We start from the raw sequence: 17,914 nt of genomic DNA, 5'->3' as shown, positions 1-17,914 counted from the left end.
CATGCCAAGTGCATAGTTTCTCCTAGGTGTGGTAGGAGAATCACCCCATACACAGGCCTATATACAAGGGGAACAGAGCTGCCCTGTAGCTAAAAAAAGCACCTTGCATCAATGTTTAAATCATGTGATTTTTCTAGGGTGACTATGCATTCTTCTGAGAGGACCACCCTCTATCTGAAGGGCTGTCTGACCCAAGTCTGCTTTAGAGATTAAAAACCAAAAGAAGGGAGAGCAGAAGCAGCTTTGAACCTGCTCACCAGCACGGGTCACCTGGTCCCAGCCTTCCCCACTATGGTCAGTTGTCTTGCGATCCTATGTAACTATGTGAATTATTTCTAAATTTGCATTTGTACATGAACCAATGCAAATTGTATGCAAATATGTGCCTGCTTTTATCCCCCGCTTTGGTGGTGCATTTCCTCTATTTCCCCCCCTGTGATGTGCCATCAGGTGCCCTGTGCCTCTCTATATGCTGTGTGATATTTGTTGATCTTCAAGTTGCCATAGAACTCTTTTTTGCTACAACCGACTGATGGCTACAGACACGCTCTTCAGGAATTTGCCTCAACACTGGAAGACAGCACTTGTAAGGAATAAACATTGCCTTTGGTCTTGTCTCATGCAAATCTGTACTCATCCTAAGCACATGCTTAAGGCTCCAATCCTGTGCACACTTTTTCAGGAGTGTGAATAGAATGGGAACAAACATGCACAGGCTTGTATTCTGTATCCATTTGAAACCCATTGGACTGACTTCTGAGTACATATGCTTAGGATGGGGGCAGAAAGAGTTGATTCATGATTTTAAGATACCTACAACTTCAGAAAGGTGGGTTTTTTTGGGGGGGGGGAAACACCTTGCTTCTCTTGCTCCTTTTCTGGTCCTCCTCTCTTTTCAGTCCCTCTCAGTTTCTTTCTTTAAACCACTTCCCTTTACCCCCTTTTCTTAATTTATTCTATGCCTCTGCTTGTACAGTCATGCCTCCAGAGGGAGGTTTGTCTCACACTTCAGATGGAAGCCATTCGAGATTTTAAAGATGCGTACCACTTTAAAAAGAATAATTACAATACTACCGGGTGCCTTCTGATTCCATTAGCCCCCAAGGGCTGGTCTGTGTGTCCTTTCTTAATTGGTTTTTGTTCCTTTGATTTTACAGACACAAATGCAACGTGCCACTGATTATGTAGCGTACGGAATGCACAATGGAAACAGCTATTTGTACGACAGCTATTCGGTTACAGATATTGACAGCGGGTGCATGCAGACAAAAGACACAAAAGCAGTGCAAGCCTACATGCCAGCTGCATGCGTTAGGCTTCCACACACCCATGGTTCCCTCCCCCATAAATCGGAAAATACGTCCTTAGGTAAGGAGAATTCTTACACACAAGGTCTGCATTGTGCTGCTTAATCCTCTGGACAATCCAGATCCGCACTTGAATCTTACCTTCTGGCCAGTCTCTTAATCCAGTGGCTCCTCTGGATCCAATCCTTTCCCCTTAACCTGCACACGGAACTGCTTCTCTTTCACATTCACAGCATACAAGCAGGGTTTGCTGTCACCCGGTTCTACTGCAGCCTTACCGCCCGATTGGCTTGAAGCAGGCAGTAAATTAAATCAAGCCCCTCCTTATACTTCAGTTATCATGGGAGCATAATGAATTATTTAGTAAAACTACTGGTGGGCAGGCTTGGATATCTCACAGCCCTGCTGGAGAGGGCAGGAGAAGTCTTTTCCCGAAAGGCTGCTGCATTGAAGTAGCACCCAGAGACAGATTCAGTGACTCACCCTATCAGCATCCTAGGCAGAGAGGCAGAGAGAGAGGAGAGGATTTGGTTTGAGGGCAGAATTCTCTATCTGTAACCTTTCCTCCCCTGCCAGCACCAAACCTTCATTAGAGATTGTTTCAGAAGAGACCAAATAATGCTTGGGGCTAGGAGACAGGAAATGTTCCCTTCCACATTTGCCATTAGTACTGGCTCAAAATAATATGGGCCAGTTCTAGGTTTGGGGCTGTGTGTATTCTGCAGTTTTCACAGCTGTGAGCACTGAAATCAGCATTCAAAGTCTCTGCTTTCCTTTAAAAACAAACCCAAACATTTTATGGAATGGGGGGAGGGGGAGGGAGAGGGAAACAGACAATTTTTGCAAGTAAAGAAATGAACACCCAAAATATAACATCTGGAGCTTGACAGGAAAGATACACAGGCATTACATTTCTGTAGCTGGACTTAGTTTGGAATTGAGTTACACAGCACCAACAAGTTTCTAGCTTCTACAATTGAGGGTGTGACATTAAACGTGTGATTGTATTTAACTTGTTTCCCCTGTAAATAACAGATATGTGTGTGTGTGTGTGTGTGTGTGTGTGTGAGAGAGAGAGAGAGAGAGAGAGAGAGAGAGAGAGAGAATTATGATTAGGACTGTGGTGCATACAAACAAAGTACTTTTCTCTTACAGCACATTGTTAAAACTGTGGAGTTTTCTCCCATATGCTATAGTGTTGGCCCCCAATGTGAATGTGTCTAATTCTCTTAAAAAAATAATTAAACACATTCACAGAGGATAAAGCTATCCAGTGGCAGGCTTTGGGCTCTCAAATTTCAGAGGTGCCCTGTATGACGCTAAAATTTGGCACCCCCTGCCTCTTGTGCTCCATTCCACAGCATTGTTGTGGCACTCCCTGCAGCACAGCACCTAACCAGTTGTGCTACCCTAAAACCACCTCTGGGCTACCACTGGCTACTAGCTGTGGATGGATAAGGTTTAACTCCACTGTCAGAGGAAGTATGCCGCGGAATGCCAGTTGTTGGGAGCCATATATGACGATGCTGCTGCTGCACTCAGGTCTTGCTTGTGGGATTCTCTTGGGCATCCTGGCCAGTCACTGTGAAAACAGGATGCTGGATTTCGCCTGATCCAGCAGACCTCTTCTCATGTTCACAGAGTCTTGATAGAAACCACCACTTCAAGCTGCTTTTGTTCCAGGACAGAAGCTTCCATTCAATCCAAATCGGTACAAAAACCACAATCTCTAATTGTAATGATGGGAAGCTAATATTGCCAATTGTGTGTATCATGCTTTGCGTCATGGTGCAAAAAGTTTATCTAGATACACACCACAGATATTGTTTCACTCTTGTATCTACTTACCTGCGTTTTTCTACAATCAAGCAGTATATATAAGCCGTTTCAAGAGTTTAGAGCAGGCAACCCCAACCTTCAGCCCTGCAGATGTTTTGGACTACAATTTGCATCATCCCTGACCACTGGTCCTGTTAGCTAGGGATCATGGGAGTTGTAGGCCAAAACATCTGGAGGGCCGCAGGTTGGGGATGCCTGGTTTAGAGGTTTTACTACAATCAGGCAGGATATATAATTTTTTAAAATGCATAAATAAGCCCTGCTGAACTCAGTCAAACTTCATACCTGGGCATGCATGTGCATAGGATTACAATGAGCCATCTAAGTAGCAAGTCCTATTCAAATCAATGGGACTCCACATTCTGTCCAGGTATCACCCCATTGCTTGCAAGACGACATGGTTTGCAAGGCATTTCCCTGAATTGTGTCCCTTGTATTTATGAGGTTATGATAACCGCACTACCTCCTCAAGAGCAAGAGGTGATTTTACTGATTCTGTAGTCCTTCCCTGTCCATGGTACTGAAACCCTTTGAACTGTTTGATCTTATTTGCTGTTTCCTCTCTGGAAATTGTTTTCAGTAACTCCAGAGCTGCCCCTGGCAACAACAACAACAACAACAACGTAATATCATCTTAAGCTGTTGTTGGTAATATGCTGTTGTTGTTTACAGTCCTTTGTGGTTTTTCCCCAGCAGCCTTGTAAAGTAGGTTGCAAGAGGGAAACTGGCAGCTGAATCTGCTCGGAAAAACATGTGGCACAGCCTTCTTGGGACTGTACCATTTCAGAATAGGGATGCGGGATTGCATCTTTGAAAGCTCCCTACCTTGCCCCACCCCCTAGTAAAGAATTTAATATATAGGTGATTTTTTGATTTGCCACTTTTTGTCAAGGGAACATCTGCCCAACTTCCCTTTAAAAAATGAGATAAAATGAGAACTTCTAGAACAGTGAAACTAGGGTGCAAACACTGAGCAAATGTCCCAGAAAACCAAAACAAATCAACATTCTTTTCTCAGACTTTGTTTTCCTTTTTTGTATTCAGCTATGGTCTTACCAGAGGACAAACACATGTCTAAAGACAAAAAAAAGGTCTCTTGCTGCAGACTGTTTTCCCTTTCCAATTAAGAGGTCATGACGACTATGCTTGTTATCATGGTTACTTCATAGCTGTGCTAATAAGAATCCTAGAGGCCCTAATCAGCATCCAGGCTCCATTGTGTTAGACGGAACAAAAACAGGCATAAGTACAAAAGGAGGCCTAATCTGTTGCCGATTATGCAACAGGGGATTACTGAAAATTTAACAAGGATATCAGCATGATGTGCAGATAAAGAGAAGACAGACAGGACAAAAGGGAAATTCCATCTGATTGGTTATGAGTATGATAGGTGCACATTTTATGGGCTATATATGGGACATGAAAGGATCCATCTCACTTGATTGTTGGGCTACTGGAACAAATTCACTGATAGGATATCTATGGATTTAAGTCCATTTATTTCAAGGGGCTATGATGAATGTTGGATATCCACCCATTATCATTATTCTCCAGCAGTTGTACATACATAAGCAGAGCCATACTGGATCAGAGCAAAGGCCACATCTCATTCTCGAAAATACGGTAAATGATATCCCTCCCAAATTCACATCATGTGAATAGTGGTTGACAATTTTGGGAGGCTGTTTACACCCCACCCTAATATTACACAGAACTATGCTAAAACCCGCCTTCCTGACATCTATTTTTCTATGTTCAATGAGCTTTTGTTGATTGGAGGAGCATTCAGCCATATGACCTCTTCTCCCTTAAATCTCAAGTGGTACAACTGAGACACAAGTTTATCATCTCACCTATTTGTTCATTGCTTGTTTTTTGGAACTAGGTCAAAGATAATACCAGTCCAGCCAGCCAGCCAGCTCATACTGAAGACAAGCTCTCTCCACTGTGACACTGATAGGAACCCTTATCTCCTTAGGCTCATCTGCAGTCTCATACTATGCGCCCTTTGGTTGGTTGCCAGGCAACTATTTAAGAAAAACCACCACATTATTTTTGCAAGGGATCTTCCAATACAGACTGCTTTGGAAGTCAGTCTCTTACTGTTACATTTGAACACACACAAGATCCAGATAGGCACATCTCATTAATGAATTGCCGACTATCAGTATCAATGGCTGAATTGCTCAGGTCTCTGTCATGAATGCCAGGACATGCTAGCTGTTGCTAGTACTACTGATGGACTGATTAACATTTGTCTACTCTTGAGTGGTTTGAAGCTATGATAATCCTTTCTTTAGTGATCTTAACTAAATAATTATTTACCTTTTAATGCTTTGGGTTTTGTATTCTACAAAAACATCTCAAAAGTACACTATGTAAACAATAATTATACATGATTATAAATAAATGCATGTTAAATCATTAATCAGGGCTCTTAATGGTACAAGATGATGCTTTTTATTTATATCCACATTACATTGTTGTTTTGTATAAAAAAAAATGGCACCCAAAATGGCACCACAAGATTTGCCACATATCTGCCTCTAGAGCATTTAGAAGCAGCCCAATCCATTTGGAATCTACTTTGGGTTATTCTAATTAGATTATTTATTTGAGTCCTAATGTAATTCCTTTTTTGGGGGGGTGCAGAAGGGGTAGATTCTGCTGTTCTTCTCACTTTGGAAAGATAAAGTCAGAAGAGGGTCTTAACTGAGGAGCCATTTCATGCATTTTGAAGTTGCTACAAGGAAATGTCTCTCATCTATGATGATACACACACAACTATTTACTGAATTTCCATTTGTTGGGATGCTGTGGCCAACAGCAACTTTCTAGCATGTGTCCACAGAGCAAAAGGTTCATTAACACACGCTTGGCATGCCTTTTATTTGTATGGGTGCATTTGCTTGCTTGCTTGCTTGTTTTGTATTTAGGTACAGTGGTACCTTGGTTTAAAAACAGTCCTGTTTGCGAACTATTCGGTATAAGAACTCTGCAAAACTGAAAGTAGCTAGCGAACTTTACCTCAGTCTATGAACGGAAGCCGAACAGTGGAAGGGCACCGGCAGCGGGAGGCTTCATTAGGGAAAGCACGCCTCGGTTTAAGAATGGCTTTGGTTTAAGAACAGACTTCCGGAACGGATTAAGTAAGCAAACCCAGTTACCACTGTATTGTGTTTGCTGTAATTGGTTTTAGTATTTCTTTTGCAAGTCACTCTTGAGTCATTTTTATGACCAAAGCAATAATCATCATAATAATGAGCTGTGTGCTTTCAGTCAAGGAACAACCCTTAATGGGTTCCCAGAGACTGCAGAATTATAGGACTGTGCAGAAAAAAAGTGTGTGTAAGGATACATATACATCTTTCTCTTCCCTCTTTGTAATATGCATTCACCTTTCCTGCTCATCAGACACTAACACATTTCTGGATATTCTAGTCTCAACTGAATACTTAGTGTTGCTGCTGCACCAGGCACCTGTCACTCCATTCAGATTGATGGATGCAACCTAGCAGCAGGAGAGCCAGAAGAAAAGAGTCATGTCTAAGCTTTGAGCTCAGGAAGGCTGCAAACAATAGGAAGCAATCCAGTGTGTGTAGAACCTCTAATTAAACGGAGTTTGCAAAGTTCATGCATAATTAAGGGATAGGAGAATTCGGTTCCAGAATTACTCATTTTGTTTTCAACCGAGGTACAATTTACAATCTCTTCTGTAAACCATTGCTCCTTTTTATACACATGCACTTCTTTATAATTATGTTCATAATCAAATAGGCCGGGGGCAGAGTCCAGCTACCAGTGACCATATGAATCATGCTTCTGCTAGGGGCAATATGCCACGCTCCGCCGTGTGTTTTCTTGTGAAGCAGATTTCACCGTTTAGGGTAGGAGGGATGGAATCCACCTCCATATGTTTTGCTAAATGTGTCTGTTGAGTACTAGCGATGGGGAATATTAGCTTTGAAATGTGTGAGGCCCCAGAAAAAATGGTTACTATACATGTCTGTCCTTGCTAGTTTGTGCAAGCTATAATTCATCCTTGGTTGCTGTTTTTGTTTATTGGGTGTTTTTACTTAGAAAATGAAGTTGTTAAATATCAGCAGTGGAGTTGACAACTTTGGTCTTTCCACAGGGGCTTAAGTCAGCTGTCCGTTTAACTCTTTACCTTGCTGCAGTGTTGAGATGCTTCATCACCTGGGGCTCCCCCCATGCTCATATACTTAAAGATTCTTGATCAGGAATGCATAAAATCTTACAGGCAATTTTTATATCCTGAGAATTTCCATATTAATTAGCAGAGAGGAAAAATAAGTCACCACTTAATACATGTTTTAGCAAGGCATTAGTGTAAACCAGAAGGTGGCTAGGAAAGAAGGAAAAGAACTACGGTAATTTTTTAAACAGGACAAAAACTGGAGCCCTTTGCACTGGGCACTGCTCTAATTAATATGATGGAGCACCGATCTGTTTAGAAGCAAAACAGGGCCCTTCAAAAATTATAGTTCAGGGAACTTCCTATATCCACAGAAGTACATGCTTGTAAATCAAAGTTTTGGTTTTTTTAATTATAAATTAACACACACACACACCCCAATAATAATCCCAAACTGACAAGAACCTGTGAGCTTTCAGGAAGTAGGGAATGCTGATGGTAGTTGACCCTGACCTTAACTCAGAAAACTTTATTCTCCTGCAGAAAGACTGGACAGCTCCACAAAGCTCCTGTTACAAGCTTAGGGGATGGAAAGAGAATGAAACAGTCCCACTTGTCATCCGTAAGCATCAAGCCAGGCTCTAGGCTAAGTGATTTTTCCAAGGTAAAGGCTGTTAATGACTGGGAGGAACTCAATTCTCAAGTGGATGCAGGCAATTTATCAGGTTATAATTAGGATCTTGGAGCTTTCTCCAGAAGGAATAAGTCAATCAGCATTTTACCCTGGCCTTCTAGAGAATAATGGAAGGGGATGGGGGAACAAACAGAAAAATAAAAGAAGATTTACTCATATTAAACATTGCCGTAAACTGGGGGTGGTCAGTATCTCCAATCTTGAGGGGCCAACTCAAGTCTCCAAACACCAGTAGTGCATTTTGCTGTACAGTTTAAATGGCCCACAAATGGCCTGGCTGCCACAATAAATTTCCCACCATCCAGTTGTGAGGGCTTCACAGTTCTAGAGAACATGCCCCCAGACACAAATGTGCTCGTGAATTGTGCTGCTGAAATGATCAGGGATGCATGGTTCAAACCAAGCCATCTATTCTCTCTCCTTTTTAATCCCCAGTTCCAATAATGTTGTAAAGACCTGAACATTTGGAAGCAAAACAGGCTATTTAAAGTGTGTATGTGGCGCGTGCTCGAGAGTGCTCATAGAGTTTCAGTTAACACCTTTCCATATAACAAACTTTGTTACACTTAAATGAGACTGAGTTGGGAAAGGGCTTTTTAAAAAGTTGGTGTAGAATTTATGAAAAATGAATCTCAAACTCTGCTGTGCCATTTTTTTCTGCTTCAACTGAATAAAAAGTCAGTGAAAAATGACTGTGGTAGGCAATGATGGCAGAGAGATAAGAACATCATTTATCTTTGCTGATGGATGAAAATACATCACTGGTTGTTGAGGTGGGGGGAATACACAAAGATAGAGTACAATCCAGCCAAAGTTAATTATTTGCATGTCACATTGTTATAAAGATGAGAGATTTAAGCACCTGCCTAATTTTCCCTTGAAATAAATGGAGCTCAAAGTGTTTAGCTTTGGCTGGACCCTGCCCAATGTAGCTTGTGTCTTTAGGTGCCTGCATTGAAAGATGGACTAGCACCATGCATTGTCCATCAAGGATCAAACCAGAAGATATTGTGCGCCTGCATAGCTACAGCCCCTAAGATAGTATGAGCAGGGCATCATCATCTCACCCCCACAACTTAAACCATTCGTTCCATAGTCAGGAAGAGCAAACAAGAGGCACCACACACTGAACTGTCTCCTAGTCCTGCTGCCCAGTCCCATTTTATCTGCTTTTCCTTCCCAGTCTGCCTGATGAAGCTGGACTTTAACCATGGTCTGTGGTTAAAAAGTCTGCAGGTATTCTTTCCATCCCTCTGTCACCAAACCCGATAGCACTTTCACGAATAGAACAAATGGCCTCTGCCTGTGCCTTGGATGCTTGCAGACAAACATTCTCTGCTATTATTTGTGGCGTCGCTTCTCCCTCCCCTCCCATCTCTCTCTCTGGCAGGTGTCTCTGTGCTCAGACTGTTCAGCCTTCTACTTATTTATATGGAAGAGCAGATGGTTAGAGGGCTGGGTTCTCTCAGACACTCTTTGTGTGCCAGCATATGCACGTGCGCCATTTTGCATGGGTAGGTTAACTCTTGCAGCAGCAATATGGGGAGAGAACGCCAAGGACAGAAGAAAATTGGAAGCCTTAGAGATCCAGTCCAGTCTTCTCCTGCCTACCTTCTGCTCAGCTAGTCAAATGAACATATTTAAAGTGCTACTGTTTAGTTGTCAGCATAGCCTAGAACCACTTGCCGTGTCTGTATTTCCCTTTGCTCATTTTGTGTTCCTATGACTGAATAAAATGCATTTGCTGAGATCACTACAAATTATTTATAAAAGTGGCTTGTTTCATTTACTTGTGATGCATGTTGAATCAACTCTTCCCCACCCTTGTTGACATTTCTAAGTAGCATCACTATTAGGGCCAGATGTGGGGAGCAGGTCTGCTCCCCCAGACTGCCAACCCAAGTACCCCACAGTAGTAACTTGCTGCTAGTGGTATTAGCTTGCAAGGAAGCAAACAGGGGGCAGACTCTGGCACAGGAAGGCGGATTCTTCCCACACATACAACACACACTCTCTGCAAGGAGCATCTTGGCGCAGGACACTGAACTGGGAAGCTCTGAGCTTTGGGTATTCTGTTGCTTGCCTCTTCCTCTCACTGAGACCTTACTCAGAACAACTAAATGTCAGGGCTCGTGATTCTGAGCTGAAATAATGCAAGAACCAGAGGCATAGGATCTTTGGCCTGGGCACTTAGTGCTGGCATCGACATACAGATACACACATCCATCTACAGCTGCAGCAGTTCATCTAAGCCCTGGATAAGTAAGCTGTTCACCCCTTCCTTGTCTTCCAGAATCCCATGCCAAATTGACACGCTCCCGTCCCATCTTTTTTCTTCTGCTCTTTCTAGCCTAGAACTCTCTCTCTTCTCCACTTTAGGGTTCTGAATGCAGTAGGTTATTAGACAAGAAGCACTAGTGGATTTATGTTTTATATACTGTACCGAATTGTACTTAATGTTCACATGTTAAATGTGCATACATTTGAGTTTCCAGAGAGATGTGTACTAGAGTTCCTACTAGGAGTCTGGGCTGTGAATCAAGAAGTCCTCAGTGAATCTTAATTCTACCATGAATTCACTACCTGGCCTTAGGTGAGGCTCATTTTCCACATCTGCAATATGGGGGATATAATACTGACTGCCATGAACTGGCAGGACAATGGGGAGGAGAAAGAGGGTCCCTGTGAGGGGTGTAGCTGGGACTAGGACACAAGCTGGGGATGGGGAAGAAGAGGTTGGTGTAGGAAGTACTCACAGATTGATGGAAGATGATTAAGGAGATGGGGGGTGTTGGTGCACAGGAACCAGAGCAGCAAGACCCATCACAAGAGCCAGAGGGGCCCCTGCCTCCACAGACATGGTGGGCTCTCAGATGTAGGAAGTAGTGGGTGGGATGCTCTAGGAGTCTGAGGCAGGCAAGGGCCACAGCCCAGCTCTCTAGTTGGCCAGGTGGGACTCACTAGCTCTGGGAGGATGTGTGTGATTCCTCAGCTGGAGTAGGCTTGGAGCAGGTGAGGGTCACGTGTCTCATCAAGCCCAGATACGGCAATCAGCAGGCAAAGTACAAAAGGGAAGCAGAGCCGAGGTGCTGTGTCTGCTCAACAGCCCATGCTGAGGGACCTCAGTTTGGAAGCCTAGGATCACTGCAGGACTTTGGACATGTGGATTGGGAACTTGCACTGGGAACTTGACATACTGACTTGCCACCTGGTAGGCCAGGGGCTCAGGACACTGACTGACCTTTCAGGGTTGTTGGAAGGGTTGTTACCAATAGATGCATGTGGAGTGCAACGGATGCTTGAAAGCACTAGACAAATGTTAAGTATTATTAATGGCCACACTGAGCAGAGGGTTTAGAATAAAAACCCTCCAACTCTAAAATTATTATTTGTTGTCATTGCAGGCAAGTTACTGCACATAAGACATGTGAATTGATCTGTTTTGGCACTTGGAGAACATACATCTGTCTCAGTCAGTACTAATGATGAGGATTAAGAATTTAACAGCATGCTTGCAAACCAAGCTGTGAGCACAAGAGTCTTTAAATGGTGGAATAATGTTGGATAACCCCCCCTTTTTTTTAAAAAAAGCATGCATCATACTCCAGGAGTGTGTGGGCAAACCTACACACACATTTAAACTCCCTCTTTTTAAATTTGGTATGATTCCTTCACACATGCTGCTTGAAATATAAATAATGACACAGGGGTCAGGATCAGGGCACAAGAAGCAGAGGTAAAGCTGAAGGGGAGGGGGCTGCAAGCAGGGGAAAAAATTGTCCATAAAGAGAGAGAATACCCTTCATTCCCTAGGCAACAATGATGGTGTTTCCTCTTTTCACACTATTAGCCAGCTTTGAGTGGCTACATAGTGATGTGATATCACATTTATTATGTAATCCCCAATTGTGTAGTGAGGGAGGAGCAGCAGAAGGCAAGAACATTCGCTGAAAAATGGCCTTGAAGCAGAATAACATGTTTGTGTGTGTGGTTTTGCAAGTAACCCTTTGCATTCCAAACTTCGCCCCCCCCCCCCTTTAGCCCCTCAAAAGTTAATAGCTAATAATTCAGCCACTGGTTACAATCAATCTGGCTTGCTGATAGGCTCAGACAAAGCATGCACATTTCAGCACATTGGTCAGATTGGAAATTCAAATCTGCATTTTCCTAGACTCAGTTGATATATGAATGTGCCGCTGAAGCATTGCCTGTTTGATTCTGTATTAAAATATACAAAAATTATCTCTTTCTCTTTGACTCAAGTCTGATCTTACTGACTGTGGTTCTCATTGTTAGATTTAGAAAGAAACAGCTGAAGCCATCCTTTCATCCGTAAAGGCTTTTAGTGCCTAGAACTTAACACTAGTCTAACACAACATATCCTTGTTCCTTAGCATGCCAACTGCACCATGTTAGGTTGAGATCAATCACTAAGCCGTCTCTTTATGATATCAGAAATGGCATATGGCATGACAATCGCGATGCTGGTCCCTCCTGCCCTGCCATGTGTTTGTGACACAGAATCCGGCCAATTCCAGAGTAGCTCTGCTTTAGAGCCACCGAGAATGCAGATAGGCTGAGCTATTTATGTCAGTTGAGCAGAACAGTTGCTGATTTCCCCAACGACTAATACAGCAACGTTCCAAGCAGCCTTCATTTCTGACACAGTCTTCCTAGCTCCACACTTCCCGGAGACCAGATGCTTTCTTCATTAGAGGGAAGAGCTGGAATGTTTACTAAACACCAGCTGGCATGGGCTTAGTGCCCTGTTGCATCCACCGCTTTCACCTTCATCAGCAATGGCTTAGATCCCATTATCCCCATGCATGAATGGAGAGCAGATCCACATGCAGATGGTGAACTGCCAGTTCTCTCTTGGTTGCAGTCCCTTGCTCCCATTGTATGCATGCCACTTTGGAAGGTCATTTGACTCTCTGGACTGGGACAGAATAAAGGGCTACAACCAGGGCAAATGTTGGTGGACACTTTCTGTACAAATGAGAGGATGTTGGGATTCAAGCTGATGTGTGGGTCCAAGTCACTATTTGGTCCACAAATTTTAAAAGGAGGGCAATGAGCAATTCATGTCTATTCACTTAGTACAGCAGATTGTTTGTGATGTTATTAAAATTTGAATCTTTCCATGCAAACCAACTGAGCTGCACAGCCAAACAGCCTAGCCAGTTTGGAATATTACCTAATTCAATGCACTTAATTGCAAACCACTTTCATAAGATGGAATTCTGTGTGATCTCTAATTGCTGTTGACCAGGAAGCAACTGCATTTGAAAGGTTGCCATTTCAGTTCTGTGTTCTGTATGGCACTTCAGATTATCACCACTTGTTACAGCTATCTTATGTATGATTGAATAAAATAATGCATGAAGTGTCATTTCCTTTAACAAGCAAATCACATTTCACTTGATCTTAAGAAACAGAAAGACTTGGAGTGCATGCTCAGATCAGGAATTTGTTTTCAGTACCAGAACTGAGCCCATAGTCCTTTCATATAAAAATCTGCCCCTGGTTTGCTTCCAAGCTTTCTTTATTTCAGCACCATAATTTGAGGGGAGGGAAACATTTTAACTGTTTTTGCTAAACAGGTGAAAGACAGAGACCATGGCCAATATAGGCAAATCATCCAAAGATCTTTTAGCACATCCCAATCTACCTTCTGGCCACACCCAGCTTATTGCATGTTCTAGCATCTTGACATTGTGCGTTTCCCAGTCTCTGCTGCTCAACATTGCCGGTAGAATAAGGCAGGCTGAGCAAATGCCCAATGTCACAACATGGGGTGAGCAGTAACAGCACATTGTGTAGACAGGGGCCTGGAGCTCTTGCTTCACAGCCTATACCCTTCTCGTATTGTCTAGTTCTACCCTTCAGGTACAAAGTTCAGACCTATAGATCAAAATCCTATTACAGCTAGAAGGATGCATACTTAGGTATTTTCTCTCTCCTGTTTCCTACAAAGCACTGCACAGATGACAGCAATATGTAGCAAGAGCAGAAGAGGGTGGAAGAAGGAACTATTTAGCCTCTCAGCAAATGATGGATATATCAGAGGGGTAATGGCACAGTTTGCTCCTTTTGGTTCATTTCCCTCCATGGAACTCATCAGGAACAATTCATATTCCACCTTGGAACAAGATAGATCCTTTGACTTACCTCCCAAGAAATCTTCACTCTGATTCTGAGATTCTTTTTCATGAGGTTGCAGGGTATCCTGGGGCCCTCCAGACTGGCGTGTTGTTGTTTTGTGTGCGTATTCTGCAACTTGTCAAAGCAATAATAGTTTATTAAGTGGGGGATTTATTCTGAACTGTACACATATCACTCTGCTTTATTAGTTTTTTGTGATGAAGTGTGGTATACAAATTTAATTAATTTAATTTAATTATTTAGTTATTTAGTTATTTAATTAATAATAGAAGCTCACCTCTTCCCCAGTGGGTGTCGGTTGCGGACCTTTGTTCATCTCCTTCCCAGTTGGCTGGTCCTGCATGGATGTTGGCCAAGGGGGGGGTGGGCTTCCCCTTGGCCATCGCGACTGTGGGGGTGTTACCTCCTGGCCAGTAAGATGGCTCTGTGACTGGGCCTGCAATAAAGAAGAAGAAGAAGAAGAAGAAGAAGAAGAAGAAGAAGAAGAAGAAGAAGAAGAAGCAGCAGCAGCTGCAGGATTTCAGCAGAAACCTATGGGGCTGATTGGAAATGAAGCAGTATTTTTGCCATGAATCTTCTGCAGGCACAAACAGTATTGCAAGGGTATAGAAGTGGCCCCATGCCGTCATGAACTCAAAGAATCAAGACTGCAGAATAAAAAGTATACCTGAAGGGGCCCGTGGTGTCCCTTGCTGAAGACCAACCAACTTCTGTCCCTTACTGTTCTGCCTTTTGATCCAGGCTCAGTATTGCTCTTTCTCCTTGCATGGAGATGGGGCATAGCTTGGTGGCAGAGTATTTGCCTGGGACAAAAGGTCCCCGTTTCAATTCCCAGCACCTTCAGCTAGGGCTGGAAATGTTCCATGTCCGAAATCCTGGAGCACTGATGCCGAAGGAGACAATCCTGATCTAGATTATACCAAAGCTTGAAGGTTTGACTGTGCCAATTCTGAATGTATTGGATTTGTGACCATTATGCTCATTTGCCTTCAGTAGCAGTAAAGCTCTGCTGGATGAAGTACAATTGCTTCTGGTCTATTTTTGGGGAACTCTGCAATGTGTTTAAGTTTTTTCTCCTCTGGATGACAGTAGCCAGCAGTGCTTTGAACAGTTACCTGGTAGTAAATCCCACCGAATTCTGTGGGAGTTACTTCTGAGGCACAGGATCAGGCTGTTCAGTGATATTTCTTTTGTGCATAGTAGATTCCTGCAAAAACTGAAATGTGCAGGTCCAGACTTCTTTTTCTTTGCTTTAGAAAATCTATTAATGAAGCATTCAGGGATGCAGAAAAGCCTTTACTTCCTGGCGCTCTGATGTATTTCATTGGGCTCTGCTGAACTTCTGACCTGCCCACAGCTTTTTCTCTGGTATCTCTTACAACTGCTTGATTGAATTACTGTCCTGTCAATGGTGAAGCTACAACTGCGCAGTTCTTCTTGGGCGCAGCATGCGCTGGGAACAAAGGGGACAATGACTCAGAACCTTCCATTTTCTGATCAGCTCATCGTCATCAGTAACCATTTCTGGATATAATATTTTTGTGTGACTTGGACCAAGGCTCTTAGTTCTATATGCTTTTATTTCAGATCAAATTAACCTTTGATTAGCATGTAAAGGATTTCCAGGGAGATTCCCCTCCCCATGAAGTCTGAAGTGACTGACTCATAACAGAAGACTATAATAGAGAGAGTTGTTGTTGTTTAGTCGTTTAGTCATGTCCGACTCTTTGTGACCCCATGGACCAGAGCACGCCAGGCACTCCTGTCTTCCACTGCCTCCCGCAGTTTGGTCAGACTCATGTTTGTAGCTTCGAGAACACTGTCCAACCATCTCGTCCTCTGTCGTCCCCTTCTCCTTGTGCCCTCCATCTTTCCCAGCATCAGGGTCTTTTCCAGGGAGTCTTCTCTTCTCATGAGGTGGCCAAAGTATTGGAGCCTCAGCTTCACGATCTGTCCTTCCAGTGAGCACTCAGGGCTGATTTCCTTAAGAATTGATACGTTTGATCTTCTTGCAGTCCATGAGACTCTCAAGAGTCTCCTCCAGCACCATAATTCAAAAGCATCAATTCTTCGGCGTTCAGCCTTCTTTATGGTCCAGCTCTCACTTCCATACACCACTACTGGGAAAACCATGGCTTATCTATACGGACCTTAGTTGGTAAGGTGATGTCTCTGCTTTTTAAGATGCTGTCTAGGTTTGCCATCGCCTTTCTCCCAAGGAGCAGGCATCTTTTAATTTCGTGACTGCTGTCACCATCTGCAGTGATCATGGAGCCCAAGAAAGTAAAATCTCTCACTGCCTCTATTTCTTCCCCTTCTAATTGCCAGGAGGTGATGGGACCAGTGGCCATGATCTTCATTTTTTTGATGTTGAGCTTCAGACCATATTTTGTGCTCTCCTCTTTCACCCTCATGAAAAGGTTCTTTAATTCCTCCTCACTTTCTGCCATCAAGAAAGTGACACAGAGAGCGCAAGTGACACAGAGAGAAAGGACATCAAAGATCTAGCAAGGTGTCATCTGCACCAGATATTTAAAGCAGTATCAAATCACTTTAAACAGTTAGTGTCCCTCAAAGAATCATGGGAACTGTAGTTTATTAAGGGTGCCGAGGGCTGTAAGCAATGCACATTAACTTGAGGGGCCCCCGGCCCCTACAAATATTCTATTGGATGCCCAGAACTCCCTCAGCCCCTAGAAGTTGGCTCCTATGGTTTTAATTCTATTTTAGTTTAATTACTTTTAAACTATTATCTCTTATATGTTTTCAGCTTTCTATATTTTATCTGTGTTGCTGTTCCTGGTCTGGGGAAAAAGGTGGGATATAAATAAATACAATAACAATAATAAATAATGGAGTTGTGCTGTAATGAGATTTATGCACTGGTAAGTATGCTTACAGTTTAGCCTTAGTTTCAGTATTTTGGGTGAAATGCATTGTATTTAATTTATGGCAGAGCTAGTGGCATACGGATTGTGAACTGGATGTTACTTAATCTTATTCTTTAGTCATCCAACTAGCTGACTAAAGAACTGGCTGTGTCCAGTCCCTCAAGAGCAGAGCCTTGATTAAAATCATAAGTTAAGTGGCATGCCCTAACTGTCCAAACCGAGGGCTAAGGGATGATCACACGCAAGGAACCTGATACTGTTGTACGAGGCAAGGCTAAACGGAGATGCTTAAGAGAGAAGCATGAGGAGCTGAATGGGATCAACAGCTCCAATGGCAGCTGCTTTTGTTCCTGGAAAGGAAATGCGCTGAATTATTCATGCTCGGCTTAAACTGCCAATGCGCCCAGCTTCAGCCGAGCATTTCTCCTCTATTATTCATACGATCCAGCCAGTGGAGACGCAGCAGGAGATTTCCGCAAATGGATGAATGGGACCTGTAAAGGGCTTGCTGCTGCTGCCGGAGTTGAGACTGGCTGTTTATTTAATGGAGGCAGGATGAGCTCTTGTTGTTCCACCCCATGCCAAAGCTAGCAAACGCTGCAGGACAGGCATGTACGGCCATGTTGCCTTCCCAATTGTTCATCCTACTTAGGCGTGCAAGTCCATAATAATACATAGCATTTAAGGCAGCACTTTGCATGCATTGATTTGGTAACAGAATCATAGAGTTAGCAGTTACATTAGAAGTTATCTAAGGCTGCAGTCCAGCACTCCTGCTGGCCTCTGAAGGCAAAGTGATGCCAGAATCTCCACTGCCACAGAGCTCCCTGTTCTACCCATCAAATGTAATGAAACATGGCTT

The 17,914-nt window shown here is 43.2% G+C and overlaps 1 protein-coding gene and 1 long non-coding RNA gene across 4 annotated transcripts in view; one reads left to right on the top strand and one right to left on the bottom strand.

The window, feature by feature from the left end:
• SYN3 (synapsin III) overlaps positions 1-14,186 on the bottom strand; it is a 194,613-nt gene extending 180,427 nt beyond the window's left edge. The window contains exon 1 of one of the 3 annotated variants that reach the window (XM_083400762.1): positions 14,168-14,186. The gene's annotated coding sequence lies outside the window, so the exon portion shown is untranslated. The other 2 variants (XM_083400759.1, XM_083400760.1) reach the window with 2 other exon arrangements.
• Positions 61-5,368, top strand: LOC310658646. The gene is made up of 3 exons (XR_014502402.1): positions 61-294; positions 1,158-1,368; positions 5,032-5,368. It is a non-coding gene; the product is annotated as an uncharacterized lncRNA (long non-coding RNA).
• Positions 14,187-17,914: the final 3,728 nt, after the last annotated feature.

Source organism: Podarcis tiliguerta (assembly GCF_965153285.1).
Source record: "Podarcis tiliguerta genome assembly, chromosome: 10".
Taxonomy (NCBI): domain Eukaryota; kingdom Metazoa; phylum Chordata; class Lepidosauria; order Squamata; family Lacertidae; genus Podarcis; species Podarcis tiliguerta.
This window is presented reverse-complemented; position numbering and strand designations above follow the sequence as displayed.